Source organism: Curcuma longa, chromosome 7 (genome assembly GCF_044706935.1).
Source record: "Curcuma longa cultivar G26 ecotype Majalengka, Jawa Barat chromosome 7, ITB_CL_G26_1.1, whole genome shotgun sequence".
Lineage (NCBI taxonomy): Eukaryota > Viridiplantae > Streptophyta > Magnoliopsida > Zingiberales > Zingiberaceae > Curcuma > Curcuma longa.
Genome location: NC_133867.1, coordinates 12,676,473 through 12,698,027, shown reverse-complemented (window position 1 = coordinate 12,698,027; position 21,555 = coordinate 12,676,473). Strand labels below are relative to the sequence as shown.

The window sequence follows — 21,555 nt, the reverse complement described above, 5'->3', positions numbered from 1 at the left end:
CCCCGTGATTTTCTCTTTCGCACATGATCGCGCGACCCACCGCCGTGCGACCGCGTCCGCCCGCGCCCGAGTCGACCTGCGAGGAAATCGCACCTCACGCGATTTAAAGGAGGGCAGTCGCCGTCGCCCTTCCTCAATCCACCGCAGCCAGCCGCAACTTTTCCCTTGTTCGGCCCTGCCCGTACCTCACCTCGCCATGATGGCCCTCCGCCGTCGCACCGCTCGCCGACGCCGCGTGAAGAAGAACGCCGGAGCCTTCTGCCGTCACCGCCGCCTCCTCTCGCCTTCCTTCACTGCCGAAGATGAGCCACCGTCGTCCCCTGCCGACCAGCACCGCTTTCCCACGATCGTCCCTTGCTCGATCGCCGCCGGCCACGATCCGACGCCGCCCTGCCTCTCGTGTGAAGAAGACGCCCCGTCGCCGGCCAAAAGTTGTCACGACCCGGGAGATAGCCGTCCGAAAATTTCGACAGCACCTCTCCAGTATCACTGACAATTCCTTGAATACAAACATATAATAAGGCCCACACGGCCTATCCATACTACAAAATATGGATTATACAAGTAACAAAAATAAAAGTGACCCACACGGCCACGTACACATCCTACACAATGCATAAGAATGAAATTCTAATTCTACACAATGATTAAGAAATAAACTCGTAAAGTAACGAAAAATCCAAAGTTTCATAAGCGAAAATGTAACAAGTACAAGTATGAAATCAAAATAGGAAATATGCTATAGTTTCGAAAACACCTAAATGAAATCAGAAAGTCCGATACGGTAGAAAGTAAACCAACGATACAAGTATACCAACACATGCTACAAACACATCCCACACACACACACAAAGTCCTCGTCATGAGATGGCATCGCTGGCAGATCTCTGGCATCCTCTGTAAGCTCCTACCTGATATCTGGGAAGACAGAAAAATCCCAGGGTCCAAAGATATGAGTACAAATACTCAGTGGGTAATACAGAAAGAAAGTGCATGAATAAAGGAAAACAAAAGTATAGATACATACCAAAGGTCAACAAGGTATCAATAAAGTCTCTGCAGATAATAAACAACTAACATGGATCTCATGTAATGCACCATTTGAATGACATGTCAAACATAGTGCAACAGTCAAAAATCAAACAAGTAGACAATCAAAATGCAGTATCAGTGCGGTCCAATATATATATATCATGCACATGATGTGCATATGCATGATGCAACTGCCACACTCACTACAGAACTCGTGCAAGCATCTGAGGCTGGGAATGTCCAACATCTGGGGATCAGTACTCCGCGCCCTACAACAAAGTAGTCCGGTGATCCAAATCGAGGGATCAGTGCTCCGCGTCCGGTGATCCCGTAGCTATGATAACCTACATATCCTATGCCCGATATTTGTCCTTTAATACTCATCACCGACGTACCAACCATGTACTCTCCGAGTACCACCCCTATCCGGTGTCGAGGTTAAATCATCGACTCGGCTGCGTACACTGCCATACAGCCGTCGACTACGTACACTGCCATACAGTCGCCATCACTGATGGAAATAGGGTATGATAACCACCTATGTAGATATACAATTAAAGTCATCTTCCATCATGATAGACCCACAACAATGGGATTTACAATCGTTATCATGCATCATGATGAGATGCTCAAATCATAGTAATCAGCACCTACCATACTAATCAATAACCGTAGGTAATAAGCCCTAACGATCATAAGAAAGAATCATATCAATAATGATCACAAATGTCATATCAAGGATAGAAACAATAATCAGGAATGATAATCCAAGATCAACAGGCATAAGGACAAGCATAGTATAAACATGAGTAATGTAAAAGGTATACAAATAACAGGAAAGAATAACATCAAGGTATCAAACTACAATGATTGTAAAAGAATCATGCACTGAAAAAGAAAGAACTGTATTGACCAAATACAGTAAATTACCCACAAACAGATAGGATATGCAATATCTAATCAACAAAAATAGGAAAGAAAATCATGCACTGCAAGAAAGTCTGAACCAAATAAGTTAACCGATCGTAAGTAATCAAGAGACTTCCAAAAGAAATAAACCAACATCCATTAATAAACATATAGATCTTAACAAATTTAAGATCTACATATAACCCAAATCCAATTATATCCATAATTCAATTAACTCATGTTAATTAAACATGAATTAATTTCATTAAGTCTAATCGGCTTTAAACCAACCTAACTTAACTTAACTAACCTAATTAACCTAACTAACTAACTAATCTAATCACATAACTCAAATAAATAAATTCTAACCTAACCATGCAACCTAGCATCAACAGATAAATCTCCATCCTAATAACAAACAACATAAACCGATCCCTATCCTAACCATAGATCAAATCCATTTAAATCAAGACCTAACAGTCCCCACATGTAAACAGCAACCAATCAAACCCATCATAATAAAAAAAACTCATACTAACCAATGAAATCTATAACAGAACCCTAATACCTAATAGTAAAATTCTTTCCCAGCTTTAACTAAGGATTTACCTCAGATCTATTAGCCAGAATCTTGCCCATCCATCTTGTTCCAATTCACAAGAGGCATCCGCTTCTTTACAACTGAAGTTCTTGCACCAAAGACACCGATCGATCAGAACTTCAAGCCATAAATTTACTTCCAAGCCTGAAATGTTTCCTCAGCAGCAAGAACATAACGAATCAAAGATTCTAAACCTACCTCAGATCTGAGTAAATCCCTAGCCTTAGAACCCTAGCTCATCTCTTGATCAATTCTTGATCAACTCCTGCCCAATCCATGCTCTGATTTCTTCCAAGAACTCTACCACTCTCACTGCCTTGCCATGACAACCGATCAATCAGCCTACCAGCTACAAGAAAATCCTATTATTGAAACTGAGATAATCAGATTCAAGAAGAGAACTCACCTTGCATGCCCTAGACCCCAAGCCCCTTTCTTCCCCAACCAAGATTTGCCACAGGACAAGCTTTGGTTTCTCTTCCATCGCCGCCAAACCGATCGACTTCCTCCTGCTCACGCCGACCCAATCCGCCTCCACCCTCTTAGCCGCAATCTCTGTTATCTGGAATATGGCGACAAGACCAGCAACCTTGGTTCATCTCGGTGAAGAGGGCGACTGATCGATTAGAAAGAAGGAGTCGACTTCAGGCGCGATTGAGAGGAAGGAAGAAGGCTTGCGCTCAGCGAATAAGAAGAAGAAATCGCGATGTAGAGAAGGGAAAACTCAGCTTCGGGCAGCAATGGAGATCGCGGCTTTGGCGTGAAAAGGAATCGAGAATGAAGAAGAAGAGCAAGGAAGGCTTCGGTGCGAGTGGGGAGAAAGGAATCGCAGCTCGCGATTTTGGGAAGAGAAGATGGTTCGGGTTTAGTGGGTTACCGGTTTCCTTAACGGGTTTGATTTCAAGATCCAATACCCATTAGCCTATAACCCAATACCTAATTAAGTGATTAATTGGGCTCATGAATTGGCTAGTACTTTGGTTTATAGTTGGGCTTTAGGGTTGGTTGGTATTGGATTTTATTTAGGCTTTAATGGAGCTTTATTTGAGTTCCATTATTAACCCTAAAATTAAATCCATTGGGTTGTCTTAATGGGTTTAATTGTTAAACCCAAATAAAACTAAATCCCAAAATACCTAGCCCTTAATGATTAATTAACCTCTTAACCTTGTTAATCAATTAGGGTTATTTATGATTAACCCCTTAAGTTCCGATATTTTACAAAAGTAGCTGCCATCGAACCCCTACCACCGACCGCCAACAAGTATTACAGCAAATAGGTCTATTAATTGGTTAATTACATTAAGGTTTAGTTAAATAATTAAATTAATTTGATAATTAATAGGTCAGCTAAATTAGTTTAATATTTAGTTAGTAAATTGATTAATCAGTTTTAGTTAATCATTAATGATAAATTAATTATCCAGTTAGGATTTGTTACCATGATCAATTTGTTCGGTTGAGGAGCTAGGTTGAACTGTTAAGGTTTGATGTGGATGATCCGGGTTTCACTTTGTTGGGTTTTGGATCTCTATTGGTGATGGAGATCAAGTTAGTTATTGTTGGTTTTGAATTAATTTAATGGATCTGATTAGGTTAAAGATTAATTGGTTTAATACTTAGTCAATAATTTATTAATCGATTTTGGATTAGGTTTGATAGGGTTAATAGATTTGGATTGATTATGGTTTTTAATTGGCATAGGGTTCATTTAATTAGGATTTATGCCTAATTAATAAGGAGATTAATTTAATTAGATGAATAATTAATGACTAAATTATTAATTGATTTAAATTGGATTATTTGTAATTAATTGATTTAATTAATGTAATTAAGTAATTAGTTTATTGCAGATTTAATTATTAGTTAATTTGATTCACTAATTAATAGGTGATTAAGATGTAATTAAAGAGGGATTAATTACATAAGTTAATTTGATTAGTCGATAGATTAATAAATGAAGAGTTGATTTGGAATGAGGGTTAACTAAGTTAACGGGAGTTTAATTGAGTTAGATTAACCTTAGAATCAACTAGGATTCTCATTGATGGAAATTGATAAAATATTACACTTAGTAGTGTTGTATTGGTAAATTTCAAGACCTTGATTGGTACGGAGAGATTCTTATTGCGATGATTCGTCAATCAAGTGGGTACATTCTATCCTTGAACTCGTATAATTTTCCCCTGTGCATGAATAAATAAAGATTAAATAGATATATATTTATATGTGTTATAATTATTTTTAAAATGGGATTAAAATGACCCTTAAAATATTAGAACCGGGTTAATATGATTAAACCACTAAAGGGTAAAGAATTGATTTTATTTCCTATTCACATATGGGATTTATCTGGGGTAATTAAAATGGGTTCAAAATTTAAATAGATATTCTCATTTACTCTGCCTGTGGATACATGTCCTTATACTGCTTGATCTTTTATTTCTCATATTATTGATATTTCATCCTATTGATACTTAGCCTTTACATGTAAACTCTATGGTGATACCTAAGGGAATAAATAAGATTTAATTGGATTTGAGTTGGTCGTTTAGACTAAATAGAGAAGATACATACTGAGAATGTAATAATTATAATAATTGATGAAAAAGATATAACGTGAAATGAGATAAAAGAAAATGATAAATATTAAAAGATGTTAACTTTGAGCCTAGTTTTTTATACCAGAGTATTGGACCGTACACCTGAGGAATGTTGGTGTGATATAGCCCTTGGTCCAGAATACTTGACCGCTCACATATTATTGTGGTAGAGCAGAGGCCGAGGTCAGTGTTTATCATGTCTTCCACAGGTGAGGGCTCTTTAGCCCGTACGTTAGATAATGTATGCGACGATAAATTCTAAGAAGGCTATAGGCTGTTAGCCTATATATGAGTCATTATGAGGAGGCTATAGACTGTTAGCCTATAAATGAGTTATTATTTTTCTCTGATGATATTGGCTCTTGTTGTTCTTTTTTTTATACTTAAATAAAAATGTTGACACTTGTTATAATAGTTATTCATGTTGAGATTATACTGATGATATTTAGACATAGATTGATTAAATAAACAAGATTGAGAAGTTATTAAAAATTAATGATAATGAATTGAGATATAAAATTTATACATATAAATGTTACCTAATTCCAGATAATGATACATAGATATATGTATTATGTATAAATGGAAAACTTTAAGAAGAAAATTAAAGTGTCAATAACAAGAAATATGATATACTCTATTCCCTTGGCTTCTTAAGTAAGATTAAATTCATGCACATCTTTTCTGATTACTTAGTCTTTGGCTAACTATCTACCTTCTTTGGCCTCCAGATTTGCAGGCATAGATTTGATACTACTTTGGCTCAGTCTTCTTTAGAGTTGCTCAGAGACTTTGATGTGCTTCTTTTCGATTTGGGTTATTTTTGTTTAATAGTACCTTATGTTGTTTTTATGTTCATGAGACTTAATAAATGGATGTATGAACTTTTCTTCTGGTTATTCTATTTATAAGGTATAAATGATTTTGTAAAATACCGGAACTTAAGGGGTTAATCATAAATAATCCTAATTGATTAACAAGGTTAAGAGGTTAATTAATCATTAAGGGCTAGGTATTTTGGGATTGAGTTTCATTTGGGTTTAATGAAACCCATTAAGTCAACCCAATGGGTTAAATTTTATGATTTAAAATGGAGCCCAAATTGGCCCATTAACATAAGCCCAACCCATTGATTATGGTATATGGCTATTGGATGAGGTTTTTTGATTAATGGTTTAATGGTTTGACACCCGATCCGTTAAGAAGCTCAAAAACCCGTTAAGCTATCAAACCCGAACTGTAGTCTTTCTTCCCAAATCGTGATCGCGATTCCTCACCGAAGCCGCAGTCACCAAAGCCTTCTTTCTCTTCCACGTCGAGTGCAAACCTTCTCCCTTCTCTCCCGATTTGCCTTCCCCTCTTCCTTCTTATTCGCGAGTCTTTCTTCCCACGCCGCCGACGAAGCCTTTTCTACAACGCGATCTTTCTTCTCCTCTTCCACGCCAGACGCTGCCCTCCTCTCTTCCCCATCACGATCGACCTTCCCTTCTTCACGATTCGCCGCCGTCGTCGTTCTTCTAGGAGCAAGCCGTCGGCCCTTGGCCTTGAGTGGGAGTCTACAGCGCCTTTATCTTTCTTATTCTTCTTCCTTCTCCCATTCCGCCTCGCGTGCCAGCCGTCGAACGAGCCAGCCACCACTGATCAGAGCTGAACTTGGGGTTCTAGGGTTTCGTATTTGGGTAAGTGCTTGAATCTTGATTTTATTGGCTAGAGATGGGAATTTTCGAAATAGATTGATGAGAGCCGTGACACTTCCATCAAGCAGAGGGAGGAAAACTATGACAATGTGGATCTTGTTCATGGTCAAGGATGATCCGGCCAAGGTGAGGCATTTTGATTGGTCTCCGGTGTCTACAACAAATAGGTACACTGCCTTGTGTTTCCTTACTCCTTCTTGCTTTTGGTATACTTGTATCACGGGACGTTGCTGATGAAATTGTGACGAATATCCTTGAATTTACTTGGATCTGTTCGATTAGTTTCAACAGCAAGCATTTATCAAGAATTGAGCTGGAAATCTAGGGGAAAAGGCCTGAATCAATTTGAGGTAAGTCCTTAGTTAAGCTGGTTAAGAATTTTGACTATTAGGATTTTGTGATAGATTTTATTGGTTAGTATGAGATCCTGATTTTTGATCTTGATTAGTAGATTAGGTTCTTGGGTTCTAATCTGTTGATGGTATTGAGTTTAATGTGTATTTGTTGGATCTGTTTATTGGATATATTAGATGAAATAGATACTTGATTTTAGAATTTATTAGAGCTAGCTATTATGATTAGGTTAGGATTTATCTATTAAAGTTGTGTTAAATAGGTTAGTTAGGTTAATTAAGTTAGGTTGGTTTAAATCCGATTAGACTTAATGAAATTAATTCATGTTTAATTAACATGAGTTAATTGAATTATGGATCTAATTGGATATGGGTTATATATAGATCTTAATTTGCTAAGATCTATATGTTTATTAATGGATGTTGGTTATTTCTTTTGCAGGTCCTTGATTATCGATCAGTTGCTTACGTGGTTTATTTTCTGGGAGTTCTAGGATTTGAATTGCGATATATCAGGTGGATAATTTACTGTATTTGGTCAATACAGTTCTTTCTATTTTCAGTGCATGATTCTTTGACATCTTGTATTTGATATATTGATTCTACTCCTGTTTATTATGTGTATCCTCTTGATGTTACTCATGTTCATATCATGCTTGATCTTATGTCTGTTGATCTTGGATTATTATTCCTGACTGTTGTTTCTATCCGTGGTATGACATTTGTGATCATTATTGATATGACTCTTTCTTATGATACCTGAGATCATGATGACTTATACCTACGCTTATTGATTAGTATGGTAGGTGCTGATTACTATAATTTGAGCATCTCATCATGATGCATGATAACGATTGTAAATCCCATTGTTGTGGGTCTATCGTGATGGTAGATGACTTTAGTTGTATATCTACATAGGTGGTTATTATACCCTATTTCCATCATGATGATGGCGACTGTATGGCAGTGTACGCAATCGACGGCTGTATGGCAGTGTACGCAGCCGAGTCGATGATTTGACCTCGACACCGGATAGGGGTGGTACTCGGAGTGTACATGGTTGGTACGTCGGTGATGAGTATTAGAGGACAGATATCGGCCATAGGATATGTAGCTTATCATAGCTACAGGATCACCGGGCGCGTAGCACTGATCCCCGATTTGGATCACCGGACTACTTTGTTGTAGGGCGCGGAGTACTGATCCCCCGATACCGGCCATCCCAGCCTCAGATGCTTGCACGAGTGCTATAGTGAGTGGGGCAGTTGCATCATGCATATGTGCATCATGTGCATGATATATATGTATTGGACCGCACTGATACTGCATTTTGATTGTCTACTTGTTTGACTCTTGACTGTTGCACTATGTTTGACATGTCATTCATATGATGCATTACATGAGATTCATGTTAGCTGTTATTATTTGCAGAGATATTCTTGATATCTTGTTGATCTTTGGTATGTATCTATCCTTTTGCTATTTCTTTTATTCATGCACTGTCTTTCTATATTACCCATTGAGTATTTGTACTCACATCTTTTGGACCCTGCGATTTTTCTGTCTTCCCAGATATCAGGTAGGAGCTTACAGAGGATGCCAAAGATCTGCCAGTGATGTCATCTCACGACGAAGACTGTGTTTGTATGGGATGTGTTTGTAGCATGTGTGGTATACTTGTATCATTGGTTTACTTTCTACCGTATCGGACTTTCTGATTTCGTTTCGGTGTTTTCAAAACTATTGCATATTTCCTATTTTGATTACATACTTGTTCTTGTTACATTTCTGCTTACGAAACTTTGGATTTGTCGTTACTTTATGAGTTTATTTCTTATTTGCTGTGTAGAATTAGAATTCCATTCTTATGCATTGTGTAGGATGTGTATGTGGCCGTGTGGGTCACTTTTATTTTCATTACTTGTTTAAATCCATATTTTGTAGTATGGATAGGCCGTGTGGGCCTTTATATATGTGTATATAGGGAATTGTCAGTGATACTGGGGAGGTGCTGTCGAAATTTTTCGGACGGCTATCTCCCGGGTCGTGACAGATTTTGTACTAGTTCCTTTATTATAATGTCATTGAGTGAGGTACCTCCCAATGTGCGGGAACAACACCTCCGAGGTGTGACAAAAGCATTTATATCCTTTTTCTAATGTAGCATAGCCAAGAAAAATACATTTCCTTCCTTTATCATCCAATTTAGTTCTAAGATGTAATGGGATGAAAGCATAGCATGTGCACCCAAACATTCTTAAATGAGAGATATTTGTCCTTTTATTGTATAGGAGTTCTATTGGAGACTTTCCTCCGAAGTTTTCTATTGACATTAGATTTATGAAATGAGCTGCTGTGCTAATGGCTTCACACTAGAATATTTTGGGAACATTAGCATGATTTAGGAGAGTTCTTGCTGTTTCTAGTAGTATTTTTCCTTTTAGCTACCCCATTTTGTTGAGGGGTATAGGGACATGAGGTTTGATGAATAATTCTCCTTTCTTTTAAGTATTCTCTTTTTTTATTGCTTGTGTATACCATTAGCGGATCTAAGGATTTAATATTGCCATTGTATTGCCTTGAGATATAATTGTTATAGCTTTTAAAAGCCTCAAATACTTGAGATTTATTGGTGAGCATGTAAGCCCAAGTGTATCTAATTTTATGATCAATGAATGTAACAAAGTATTTATAACCTTGTTTAGACAAAATTGGAAAAGTCCATACATCAGAGTGAACCAGATCAAAGGGTTTTTCATATATAATGGTAGAACAAGGATAGTTTGCCTTTTTTTCTTTCCCGAGAATACAAGGTTTGCAAATATTATCTAAACTAGCAGTAGGGAAGTAATATTTTAGGACATAAAACTACTAGGGTGACCTAGTCGAGCATGCCAAAGTTGGGAGTCCTCCTGGCTTGCTTTAAAGACCTGATAGCCATGGTCCAAAACATAAAGTTTATTCCTTCTACATCCCTTGCCAATTAAAAGATTTATCTTGATGTCCTGAAATGATACTTTGTTAGAGTCAAAAATAACCTTACAATCATATTCCTTAGTTATTTTACTAATAGACATTAGATTGGAAGTAAAATTTGGAACATAGAGGGCCTCCATTGGCTTTCCTAATAATTCAATTTCTCCTATTTGATTTACTATTATGTTTTGACCATTAGCTACCATAACTGTTTTACATTCTTTCAAGTTTCTGAACTTTAAGATTTTATTCCTATCATTTACCATATGACAATCACATCCTGAATCAATAATACAATGTTTAGTATCTAGAGTGGAGGTTAAGTATATACCTGTTGTAGAGGTTTGGTGATGCTCCTCCATAGAAGTTTGTGCTTTTAATGTTTGCATAGGTTCCTTCTTTCGAAATGCCTTTGGTCTTAAATGAGGATGAAGAAATCAACACTTGTCCTTTGTATGCCCTTTCTTCTTGCAATTGGGACATACTTCTTTTGGATGAACTTCGTTAATCTTGAACCCATGAACTTCCAATTTTTTTGTTTGAAGTTTCTTCAATATTCAAGCTTGACTCGGTTCTTTGGATGATTTGCAATAAGCCATGATAGGTAGGCAGATTTTGCATTCACAGAATTTCCTGTCTCATAGTTGAGAATGAGTCTCCAAGAGTCATAAGAAGACTAAAAACTTTGTCTTCATTTTGTCGCTTTATTATTTCTATCGGATCGGTGGTTGGTGGTCGTAGAACCTCAAGCTCGCTCCATAAGTTACCAAATTCTCCAAAGAGTTGTAGAAGAGTCTTGTTCTCTTTTCTCATGTCTGCTATTTGTCTTCTTAGTTCGAAGACTCTTCCGATGTTGTTGGTTTGCCCATATAGTGTCGAGAGATGATCCCATAGAGCTTTAGCATTTGGAGAACAAGCAACCATACTCTTGTGAGCTTCATCTAGAGAAAGAAGAAGATGAACAAATACTTTATTATCTTTCTTCTGCCATTCTTTGAAAGTAGGATTAGATTCAATAGGAGGATCTTAAAGAATATGATAATCAAGGTTATAGGAATTTAGGATCCTCTTAATGAATCTCGACCATTGAATATAGTTGGAGGAACTAAGAAGAAGAGGAGCAGAGTTGAGAAGGGAGCGAGCTTAGTTGCGGAAGAGGTAGACTCTGCTGCTCTGATACCATGATGAAATTTAGCTTTGGTATTAACTTCAAAACTTGTTACAAAATGGATGAGAACCCATGAAAAGCTTGTTGCAAGAAAGAGGAGAAAACATGAAGCGTTTTCTTCATTATCTTGAATGTAACCATACAAGGTGGTTTTATAGTGTTACATGAGAGCCTCTTGAACGTTGTGGACACATGCTCCAACATTCATGTTTTTGAATGTTGGAGCATTTATGCATTAATGCATTAAATGCATGCATTAAATGCACTTAATCTTTTTGGATATAGAAGGAGCATTTAATGCATTTAATGCACTTCATCATGATGAATTGAAGGATCCTCCTTGTTGCTTTGTCTTCTTGCATTTCTTTGTCTTCTTGCATGATAAACTAAATTTGACTTAATCTTTAATCTTTAACAATATATGCATGCAAGCAATTAAGAGTACAAATACATGCATGCAATTAAATAGTTTAACAAATCAAATCAAACTAGTCCTTTTCCTCATTGAATGAGTAAGCAACTCAAATCAAACAAGTCCTTATACTCATTGAATGAGTAAGCAACTCAAATCAAACAAGTCCTCATACTCATTTATTGTAAGAATGAGTACTCATTTTATCATGCAAGTTAATGTATCAATGGATAAGCCTAATCACATTAATGCACCCTTGATTGATACTTTGATTTATTTGGACCTTTTCTTTTTCAAAATCAGCAAAATGTCCTTCTATTAGTCCGTTTAGTACTTCCTTGAAACGCTTTTCCCAAAGTCTAACTAGACCTTTTGAAAGTGACAAATGATCATTTGTCTGATGTGCATCATGATCAGCTCCTTGATGTGCATCAGAGTTCGAAGATGATAGCCCCTGCCACAATTATTGGGAAGTGATGTAGAAGAGTACCCCGTTGATGGTGAAGCCCTCGTCACTAGGCGTGCTCTAAATGTGCACATGAAGGAAGAAGATGAAGAATAATGAAACAATATATTTCATACATGTTGCCACATCAAAAAGAAGGTATATAGTATGATTATAGATGGGGAAAGTGCACTAATGTAGCAAGTACTCTTAGCTTGTCCATCTGTTTGTGGATGACATATTGTAGAAAACAAAAGTTTTGTAACTTTCCCCATAAGGTTATCCAAAAGTAGCTTAGGAACATTGTATCGAGATTTTAAAATATGCTTCTTGACACTCCATGAAATCGCACAATCTCCCTAAAGAATAGATCAGCAATATGGTTAGCATCATCTATTTTCTTAGAAGGAATAAAATGAGCCATTTTAGAAAATTTGTCCACAACAAAAAAAATAGAATTCATATCTCGTTTTGATTTAGGTAAGCCTACAACAAAGTCCTTGGAAATATCCACCCATGGTTCAGTAGAAATTGGTAAAGGTGTATATAATCCATGAGGTAAAGATCTAGATTTTGCTTGCCTACATGTGATACACTTCTCACAAAACTTGACTACACCTCGTTTCATGTGAGGCCAAAAGAAATGTTCAACCAAAACTTCTAGAGTTTTTCTTACACCAAAATGTCTCATTAGTCCCCCACCATAAGCCTCTTGGATTAATAATTTCCTCAATGAATAATTAGGCACACACAACCTATTGACCCTAAAAAGATACTCCTCATGCCTATAAAACTTCCCAAATGCAGCATGTTCACAAACTTCAAATACATTTCCAAAGTCAGGATCATTAGAATATATATTTTTAATGTATTCAAAACCTAACAATTTAGTGTTCAAAGTAGAGATCAAGGTATACCTTCGAGACAAAGCATCTGCAACAATATTTTTCATACCTCGTTTATACTTGATTACATAAGGAAATGACTCAATGAACTCCACCCATTTTGCATGACGTTTATTCAACTTACTTTGGCTCTTCAAATGCTTCAACGATTCATGATCAGTGTGAATGACAAACTCTTTGGGCCACAAGTAATGCTGCCAAGTCTCTAAAGCCCTCACCAATGCATACATCTCCTTGTCGTAAGTTGGATAGTTCAAAGTTGCTCCACTGAGTTTCTCACTAAAATAAGCAAGGGGTTGACCTTCTTGTATTAGCACAGCTCCAATACCTATTCCTGATGCATCACACTCAATTTCAAAAGTTTTAGCAAAGTTAGGTAATGCAAGTATTGGTGCAGAAGTTAGCTTCTCCTTAAGTAAGTTGAAAGCTGAATTTTGTTCACTATCCCAATGAAAACCAACATTCTTTTTAACAACTTCAGTCAAGGGTGCAGCTAAAGTACTGAAATTTTTAACAAACCTCCTATAGAAACTAGCCAACCCATGAAAGCTACGTACCTCAGTTATGGTTTTTGGTGTTGGCCATTCACGAATAGCCTTAACCTTCTCTTCATCCACTGCTATTCCCTTAGCACTAACAATATAACCAAGAAACTCAATCTGACTAGTGCAAAAAGAACATTTTTGAAGGTTAGCATACAACTTTTCATTTCGCAAAACAAGTAGAACTTTTTGTAAATGATTTAGATGCTCATCTAAATTTTTGCTATAAATCAAGATGTCATCAAAATATACTACAACAAAGTCCCCAATAAAAGCACGCAAAATATGGTTCATATCTCATGAAAGTACTAGGAGCATTAGTTAGCCCAAATGGCATGACTAACCATTCATATAAACCATACCTAGTCTTAAAAGTAGTTTTCCATTCATCTCCCTCACGCATTCGAATTTGATGATAGCCAGACTTCAAATCAATTTTAGAGAAAATGCAAGAACCATGTAGTTCATCTAGCATATCATCTAATCTAGGAATAGGATGATGATACTTTACCGTAATCTTGTTGATAGCCCTGCAATCAACGCACATTCTCCAAGTTCCATCCTTCTTTGGCACAAGCAAAACAGGAACAACACAAGGGCTCAAACTTTCTTGGACGTACCCTTTCCTCATCAACTCTTCAACTTGCTTTTGAAGCTCCTTTATCTCCGCCGGATTACTCCTATAGGCCAGTCTATTAGGAATTGTTGCTCTTGGGATGAAATCAATTTGGTGCTCTATTCCCCTAAGTGGTGGCAATCCATCAGGAACCTCATCAGTAAATACATCATCAAACTCCTGCAAAAGAGATTTAACAACACTAGGCAAAGAAGAGTTAAGATTGTTAGTGTTGAAATAAGCCTCCTTGTACAAAAGTAAAATCATCGGCTGTTGAGAATAAAAAACTCTCTTAACCTCTCTTTCTTTTGCATAAAAGCTCATTTTTTTACTCTCTTGCTCTTGAAGTTTTTTTTCTTTTTCATTCTTTTTTTCACTCCTCTCATCCACACTTTTTATTTTCTCACACTCCTTTTCTTTTTCATTCTTTCTTTTCTCACACTCTTTTCTTTTTTCACTCTCATTTTTTATCCTCAACTAATCTTCATATACTATAATGAAACCAATACTTGCTTTGTGACCTTAAATTCCCTGCAATCATTCAACCGTTGTAGTTTATAAGGTCTAGGATGTTTAGTGGTAGGGAAGCATAATGTCTCAACGAAGAGAGTACTAGCTACATTAGTGCAACTTCCCCCATCGATAATCATATTACATACCTTCTCTTTGATGTGGCAACGAGTATGAAATATGTTCTCTCGTTGTCCTTCATCTTCTTCCTTCATTTGCACATTTAGGGCACCGCCTAGTGACAAGGGTTTCTCCTTCAACAGGATACTCTTCTATATCACTTTCCAATAATGGTGGCATGGCACTGTCATCTTCGAGCTCTCTCTTAGTTTCAATATTACCATTGTCTTTCAAAAATATAATTCTTTTGTTTGGACATTGTGATGCAATATGTCTTCTTCCCAAATACTTCTTTATTCTTCAAAAACTCAGTCTAACCCTTTGATGCAACTTTATCATCTTTTTTATTCCAGCTAGATTTCCAAGTGGATGAATTATGACTTGCCCATGCTTAATTGAACCCTTTCTTTTGAGTTGTCTTTCAACTTTCATGGACATATGCACCATATCTTCAAGCTCCACATTGTCACTGTTGGATCTCTTGGACACCGGCTAGAGAGGGGGGGTGTGAATAGCCGTCCACATTTTTCGCTTTTCTTCCTTCGTCTTCGTTTAACGCAGCAGAAACAATAACTTGATCAGAGGAAGACGAAGATCAGCACGCTAACTCAAGGATTTACGAGGTTCGGAGATGATGCTCCTACTCCTCGGCGTGTCCGTAAGGTGGACGATCCCTCGATCTTTCGGCAGATCAGACCCCGATAGAAATTGGCTATGATCTTCTCCTTCTTGGTGGAGGAACCTCTCCACAGATTGTCTCAACAGATACAAAGATAAGCACGAGACAAGGAGAATACAATGAATCAAAGATCGGACAACAGAGACAACAAGAACCGCTTGCTGCTCAGCTTGTTCCTCCAAACACAGGACGTTGCTCAGAGCCAACAGAACAGCTAGCAGCACAAGTCTGTTCCTCCAACTCAGCGTAGCAGAGCCAACAAGCCTTGTTCCTCCAAACACAGGACGTTGCTCTTGCTTCCTCTTCTTTGATTCACGATCAGGCTCTCACAGGATTGACAATGTTCTTTCTGAGCTCTCAAGGATGATTAATGGTAAATGTGTGAGCTTCTCCTTCCTCAGCGCTGCTTCTTGCTTCTCTTATAGCCTCTGCTTGGTTCTTGTGCCCAACGGATCCCTGCACTGTTCTGACACCAGCTGCCGTCCGTTGTCACAGAACTCCCCCTGCAGAACAGCTCAAAAGCCAACTCTCACCATCCATTTGAATTTCCCTCCTTAACCTGTCCTGTATATCTGCACACTCAAAAGATGCATTAAAAACATTCTATAACAAGGACATAGTATAAGGATGGATAAAACATTAAAGTCCAGGTCACGAGCAAAGCTACCAAAGCTTTCTCGGACCAAACAGGAGACCGGGCCACCAAGGCCCTCCTCCTGGAATCAAGAGACCGAGCCACCAAGGCCCTCCTCTTGAGGAATCAGGAGACCGAGCCACCAAGGCCCTCCTCCTGAGATCGAGCTACCAAAGCTCACGGTCCCGAGCCGAGCTACCAAAGCTCTCCCGGACCATCCGGCCATTCGCACCAAGCTCCCGGCCACTCAGGTTCCGAGCCACCAAGGCTCCCTGAAATCGAGCTACCAAAGCTCACGGTCCCGAGCCGAGCTACCAAAGCTCTCCCGGACCATCCGGCCATTCGCACCAAGCTCCCGGCCACTCAGGTTCCGAGCCACCAAGGCTCCCTGAAATCGAGCTACCAAAGCTCACGGTCCCGAGCCGAGCTACCAAAGCTCTCCCGGACCATCCCGGCCATTCGCACCAAGCTCCCGGCCAATCCGGTCCTAAGCCACCAAGGCTCCTCCTGGACCATCTCAGAGACGAGCTACAAAAGCTCTCTCCATTCCCACGAGCACCAAGCTCTCCGGTCCTGAGTCACCGAGACTCTTCCTAGACCACTTCAAAGACGAGCTACCAAAGCTCTCTCCAACCGCCTACGAACACCAAGTTCCCGGTCATCTCGGTCTTAAGCCACCAAGGCTTCTTCTAGACCAACTCGGTCGAAAACTACTAAAGTTCTCTCTGATCTCTCAGTACCATGTTTCTCGGTCAAGACCGACTTCTCAGACATCCAGAATTTACTCAGAAATTAACTCACGAAGTAATCAGGGAGTAACGAAAAAAACAGGCAAGACGTGGTGATCGACCAGCTGGTCGATCACCAAGGCTGATCGACCAGCTGGTCGATCAGACAATCTGATCGACCTCGTGGTCGATCAGGCAAAGCTGGTCGACCACTGGTCGATCAGACTAAGCTGATCGACCACGTGGTCGATCAAGCTCAGCTGATCGACCATGTGGTCGATCAGCAAAAGCTACTCTCCCGTTCCAGCAAAAACCAAGGTTTTACCCCTTCACTTCTTTCTTCCTTTCTCCCTTTCTCTCGGCCATTGTTATCTTCTTTCCGGTCTCACCTAATTTCCCCAGGCAATTCAGGTAAACAACTCCCGACTTATGTCTCCCGGCCAATTAAATCTTTCTCCCGGCTCTCACTTCTTTCTTGGCTCCCGGCCAAACATCTCTTCTCCCGGCCAAACATCTCTCGACGAAGTTAATCTCCTTGCCGAGCAAGAGCTTACTTCTCCCGGTCAAGTTCCCGGGCAACTTTCTCTTGATACTCTTCTCTTCTTCCCGGCTTCACTTCTCTTCGGGCTTCACTTCTCTTTTTCCCGGCCAACCTACTCTAAACTAAGATAAACTTCTTCCCGGACAAAAACTTATCCGGTCAAGTTCCCGGGCAAGTTTGTTACTTTCGGCCAAGAAACTCTTCTCCAGACATTACTATTCTCCCGGCCAAGCTTCTTCCGGCCGGCTTCTTTTCCCGGCCACATTTCTCTCATCTTCACTTTGCCCGGCCAAGCTACCCTTCTTCCCGGTTACATTTTTTCCGATCAAGCCAACCTTTTTCCCGGCTAAACTTGATACTTTCCCGGCCAAGATCCTGTTTTCCCGGGCATGAATCCGATCACGATCTCTCTTATCCCGGCCGATAAAAACATGACCTGATCGACCACGTGGTCGATCACGGCTAGCTGATCGACCAGCTGGTCGATCAAAGCTAGTTGATCGACCAAATGGTCGATCAGAGCAAGCTGATCGACCATGTGGTCGATCAAGGCAATTTGGTCGACCATTGGTCGACCAAAGCATGCATGAGGTTCCAACATGCATTGCACTCTCCGATTGCACTAGATTTTCTTCTTCGTTAAAGAAAAACCAATCACTTTTGTCTTTATCCTCCACTAAATCTCCACTTCTAAATGATACATTGAAACGTGGCCAATCTTTTGGTTTTCCAAACATTAAATGTGGCCACATCCATTTTGCATTGCTTGCATATGCTTAATTACCTTAATGCACGTACACGTACAAAATGCATGCATTAATTCATTAATCAAGTAACTCTTGCATGATTAGTAATGAACTCCATTAATCAAGCCACTTCATTAATCAACCACCATGCATGCATTTTAATCAATTTCGTTACCAAGGGGTTTCGGCTATTCCGGGTTAACTTAAACTTGACTGACCCAACTAACCTTGGTAAGACTAAACTTACTTGTCAAACAACAAAACAGACTCAAGTCTGACCGGGTCAGACTGCATCAACAGTCACAACCCGGGAGATAGTCGTCCGAAAAATTTTGGAAGCACCTCCCCAGTTTCCCTGACAATTCCCTGTATACACACATATATAAAGGCCAACACGGCCTATCCATACTACAAAATATGGATTTATATACTAAACAGAAGTAAAAGGTGACCCACACGGCCACATACACATCCTACACAATTACTAGCGAGAAAACTCATAAAATATGCAAAACTCAGAATTATAGGAGCGGAAACATAAATCCAATAAAGTCCAATGCAATGGATACGAGTCCAAGAAATACTACATGTAAAAATGCACCATAATCATCAAGACGAAGTTAGAAATCCGAAACTATGACTCGGAAACAACAACATGACAAGTATCACAAGTATACCACAATACATCACACACACATAAAATCCCGTCGTCGTGAGATGGCGTAGCTGGCAGATCCGTGGCATCCTTTGTAAGCTACTACCTGATATCTGGGAAGATAGAAAAATCCCAAGGTCCAAAGATGTGAGTATAAATACTCAATGGGTAATATAGAAAGATAGTGCATGAATAAAAGAAATAGCAAAATGATAGATACATACCAAAGGTCAACAAGGTATCAAGAATATCTCTGCAAATAATAACAACTAACATGGATCTCATGTAATACATCATATGAATGACATGTCAAACATAGTGCAACAATCAAGAATCAAACAAGTAGATAATCAAAATGCAGTATCAGAGCGGTCCAATACATATATATATCATGCACATAATGCGCATATGCATGATGCAACTGCCACACTCACTACAGAACTCGTGCAAGCATCTGAGTCTGGGAATGTCCGGTATCGGGGGATCAGTACTCCGTGCCCTATAACAAAGTAGTACGGTGATCCAAATTGGGGGATCAGTGCTCCGCGCCCTACAATCAAGTAGTCCGGTGATCCAGTAGCTATGATAAGCTACATATACTATGGCCGATATCTGTCCTTTAATACTCATCCCGACGTACCAACCATGTACTCTCCGAGTACCACCCCTACTTGGTGTCGAGGCAGATCATCGGCTCGGCTACGTACACTGCCATATAGCCATCGACTGCGTACACTGTCATACAGTCGCCATCACCAAGATGGAAATAGGGTATAATAACCACCTATATAATAATGCTACTAAAGGCCAACTACCATCACGATAGACCCACAAGGGATTTACAATCGTTCATCATGCATCATGATGAGATGTACAAATAATAGCAATCAACACCTACCATACTAATCAATTAGCGTAGGTATAAGTCATGATGATCTCAGATCTCATAAGGAAAGAACCATATCAATAAGGATCATAGATGTCATATAAATGATATAAACAACAGACAAGATTAATAATCCAAGATCAACAGACAGAAGGTCAAGCATGATATGAGCATCAATAACATAAGTAGTATATAAATAACAGACAGGAATAACGTCAAGGTAATAAATTACAAGAACTGTCAAAAAATCATGCACTGGAAATGGAAAGAACTGTATTGACCAAATACAGTAAATTACCCACAACAGGTATAGAAATGTAATCAACAATAGAAAAAGAAATCATGCACTGAAAAGAGAGTAGATCTGTATTGACCAAATACAGAGATTATCCACCTACGTATCGCACGTCAAACAATTGAATCCTCAGAAATATCCTCGTAAATAACCGATCGATAATCAAGGACCTGCAAAAGAAATAACCAACATCCATTAATAAATATATAGATCTTAACAAATTTAAGATCTACATATAACCCAAATCCAATTAGATCCATAATTCAATTAACTCATGTTAAGTAAACATGAATTAATTTCATCAAGTCTAATTGGATTTAAATCAACCTAACTAACCTAATTAACCTAACTAACTAACTAATCTAATCACATAACTCAAATAAATAAATTCTAACCTAACCAAATCCAAACACAATCATCAATAACTAGTCTAACCTTCATCACAAACCGGTTAAGGCATTAACATAACCCAAGAACAATTTAATTCCATTTAAATCCTATAAGAATGGATTCCAAATGCTTACCTTATAGAAAACCCTAGCTGTGCTCTTAACGCAAGAATGCTGCTGACACCAAATCTGATCGAACAGAGAACAAATTAACAAACCTAGATGATCAATGAAAAACCCATGAACCAAGGGTTCTAAACCTTACCTCAAATCTGATCAATGCCCTAAAATCACAAATCCAGGTTCTTCAGCCCCACCTCATCTCTGATTCACTCTTGAATTCAGCCAACTATCTGTGATAATCACGCTGCGTTATAGACAGAAGACTAGAGGGGCAGAAGGGAACGAAAGGAAAAACAATAAACACCTCACCTTGGTCGAATCCTCCTAGGCATATCCTGATCAAATCTTCCATTGCAAAGGTGGCTGCCCTCTACTAAGTCGATGTGAAAAGCTCCTATATCTGGTTCTTGAAGGTGATCACAAGCCCCCCCTACTCCGATCGATCCGCCTTCGTATGTCCCTGCCACGCCCAATCTAGACGAGGCACAAAGTAGATCTCGGCCATCTCCCATCCCTGATTTGCTACTCCATTACCTTCGATCTGTCCTTATTAATCCCTGTTCTGCTCCCAATCGGATGAGGCCTTTGATCACGCGATCGCAACTGAGGACAAGAGGAAGCACAATCCGAAAAGGATAGAAATCACAGGAGGAGAAGAAGGCTTCGGCGTCCGGCGTGGAAGAAGAATCACAGCTTGATTGAAGAGGGATCGGGGGCTGGAGAAAGCTTCGTCGGCGAGGAAGAAGGAAGATCGCGAGTCTTCGGTGAGGGAGAAGAATCACGGCTGAACCTTGTTATCCAATTAGGGTTATTTATTAAAATAAACCCTAAAATTTCTTGTATTTTACATTCTCCCCCACTAACAAAAATTTGGTCCCCAAATTTACTTCCTTCATACTATAGTGTAGAAATACCATAGTAATATGATCGAGCGTCTCAGATCCCGATACATACGAGTACCACTCGGATGTATCGCAAACCTAGAATGGT

General features: G+C 39.0%; 1 long non-coding RNA gene and 1 pseudogene across 1 annotated transcript; one reads left to right on the top strand and one right to left on the bottom strand.

The window, feature by feature from the left end:
• Window positions 1–21,555, bottom strand: part of LOC141832656 (uncharacterized) — a 178,309-nt pseudogene that overhangs the window by 681 nt on the left and 156,073 nt on the right.
• On the top strand, window positions 6,419–9,017 carry LOC141831367 (uncharacterized). The gene is made up of 6 exons (XR_012602051.1): window positions 6,419–6,824; window positions 6,911–7,009; window positions 7,125–7,192; window positions 7,638–7,711; window positions 8,627–8,655; window positions 8,768–9,017. It is a non-coding gene; the product is annotated as an uncharacterized LOC141831367 (long non-coding RNA).